We start from the raw sequence: 3,103 nt of genomic DNA, 5'->3' as shown, positions 1-3,103 counted from the left end.
GAAATGGGTATAAAGGATTAGAAAGAAGAGTGTCAGTGGCCTATGGCACATGGCTGATAATTATGTTCCTCACCATGGAAGGCACAAAAAGAATGTACTTGGAATAGGTCAAAGTTTAGACTTGACATACATGCAAAATGTCTACTTTGCCATTTACTGTGGGGACAACTTGATGGGGTTATGGACAATTGCTCAACCCTGATGATATATGTTCATGTCATATGTAGTTCCAACACATGATGTATATTTTGTAATTACAGGGAAGTGGGATTTTTAGAGTGTTTTCAAAGTAATTTGTGGAGAAAATACCTAGAGAACTTATATTCACAGTATTTATTCATAGAGAGAATCTTATACAGATAAACATATTTGCTGGTCTACATTCTCAGTAATGTGTCCACTGAGAGTCCTCTGCTGAGAAACATGGCTCCTTAAACTACAGCTTTGATACTCAGTGTGATGCAAAATAGAGGAAATTTTATTAAGTTAAATTCAAACCACAGCTATATCAATGACAAGTCAGGAAGGGATCTCTGGGGATGAAGCTTTTTGAGTCAGCACTCATGATGTGAAGGGCTTGTTGATGATATGGTTGACTCTGAGTCACCTGTGCTCCTATAGGTAATTGCAGTAGATTCACTGACTCACTAAGCTAGACTTTCAAGGACTTCTTTCTTTGGTCTATCAGTGAAACTATATCTTAGGAAAATTGCCCCAGAAAATAACCGAGATAGATGAAACATTTGAGAAGCACATTATATTGATGAAAAAATTACCAGGGACATTTGTGTTTCTCTTATTTGGATCAACACAGGTGTTCCAGGAAAATCCTGTCTCTGTAGAACATGACTTATACCTAGAACAACACTGCAAAGGTCTCATTATCAACGATTGTGGCCACAAGAAGGCTCTCATTGATTGCTTGTCCATGAAACTTAATGAAAAACACTGCTAATGGGAATTATCTTGAGTGAATCTGATTCCTGAATGGAGAAGAATCATCTGCCTCTCAGCAGGAAAGGAGTCTTGAGATGATTATCAGCATCTTGATAGTGATTGTTCTCCTTTTCAGATCAGTTTACGGACATCAGCTAACATGTGTCCCTGTCCTACAGGTGTCTGTGTGTCTAAAGTGGTAGTCAATAGCTTGTATAAACTCCATAAAAGCTTAGTATTCCTAGTGATTGTAAGCCATGCTGTGGAACATTAATCTCTTTATGAAATAGCAAAATACTCAGCATTATGTGTAGCTCTGAAATGTGAACAAAGGAAGAGTTATCTAAAGCCTTCGCTATTCATTAAATCATGTTTGTAGATATATAATGAGCTCCTTTGAGAGGCTTTGAACCCATAAGAATGCTTGAAAAACAAACATCTAATCTCCTCTCATTCAAAATTTCACACCAGTAAAATCATTTCACCAGAGAAGAAACCATTTTCTTGAAGCTGTGGGAGACAATATATATTTATTTTGGAAACTGTTTATTCTAGCCATTGTAACACATTAATGGAAAATAATTACTGAGGATTAAGAATAAGATTGCATTGTTTTTTAGTCGCTTGAATACTAAATACTAGAAAAGAAGAAAATTGCCTTGTTTTGTTTCCCATTTAAAGGTGGCTTTACTCTTCCACCAAAGAGTAATAATGACATAGTAAGTACAACAGCTATAATGGAATGAAAAGGAAAAGGAGACTGCCGTCTGTATAAATAAAGCCATGAAGAAGGGAGAGAGAACAGGCAGCGATTTATACAACCATATGTTACAAAGTACTCTGGCTTGTTCGGCAGTTAGAAATGAGTAAAACAAGTTGTAAAACCAACTGTCTTTAGCCACAACAGAATGTGCATTTTATTTAAGAATTTTATCCATAATCTTTAGATTGCCAGCAGAAAAATTCATCATTCATTTATGAAATAATATGTTATAAAATTAAACCTCTTAAACTCCTCAGAAATAAAAATTCACTGAATTACCTAGGTATTCACCAAGAAGCAATTCCATAAAAGATGGCTATTTTTCATAACTTCAAATCTATTGTTTTTAAAACCAACAAATCTACAATCAACTTTGAATGCTACAAATCTTCTAAAATATACAAGTTGACAAATGTGTGTTGCATCTGTCAGCCTACCAGGCACACCTCTGAGAACTCTGTAGACAACACGTATGTCTCATTATCATATCCCATGGCACAAGTTTCCATCATGATATTTTTAATAGATTTGCCAATCAGCAGAAATTTTTACATAGGTTTAACTTTATTAGAGTTTTTCTACTTTGTTCTCAAATACTCCCTACACAATGAAATGTTGGAATAGGCCTTTTTTAGTTTTGTTTATACTCTACCTTATTCTATTGTGCCCAATATAAAACAATATATGGTCATTTCTCTATGGTAAATATTGATTTTAATAGATGGTGAAGCTGTATATTTCCAGATGAAGGTAGCAGCAAATCGCTTTAAGTAACCCAGGCCTTTTCTTGTATGGGTATGATTCTGTGTCCTCACAGTGCAGAGGGCACGAAGAGAATAAGTCCTCTATCAAGCTCTTTCGTTACCTAACATTCATAAGAGAGGAGGAGTCATGATTTAATCAAACTGTGATTTTTAATACTATCATATTTCCATAGTGTCAATACTTGGCTTTTGTAGGGAGCATATTGAGGCCATGATAAGTTCAGAATATTGTGAGAAAATCAATTTCACACATTTCTTTCATTCATGCTTTTTCCCCGTAAAAGGCACAGGTATAAAGCAAAGCACCAATTATATCTCATTAAAACAAAGAAACACTCTGTAATTGCTCTCCATTAACAGTTACTTTAAAAATCAAGCCTTAGAGATATTTTATACTATAGTTCAAAATATTAATCTTAGGTCATTAATATTAAGGTTAAGTTAAAAGGCTTAAACTTAAGATACTAAAGGCAAGTTAAATTACAACTTTCCTACTTATAAATTACCATAAATATACTCTACACATGCATTTATTTTCACTTTTGTGTCTTATCAGTGATTGAGTTCAGTCAACAAATTTTCATAGCTTTAAATAATTTTACCCAGATAATTTCGTAGACTCTATAGCAATGCAGATAGC

Source organism: Psammomys obesus, unplaced genomic scaffold (assembly GCF_907164565.1).
Source record: "Psammomys obesus unplaced genomic scaffold, mPsaObe1.curated_primary_1811, whole genome shotgun sequence".
NCBI classification, from domain to species: Eukaryota; Metazoa; Chordata; class Mammalia; order Rodentia; family Muridae; genus Psammomys; species Psammomys obesus.
Note: the sequence above shows the minus strand (reverse complement) of the source record.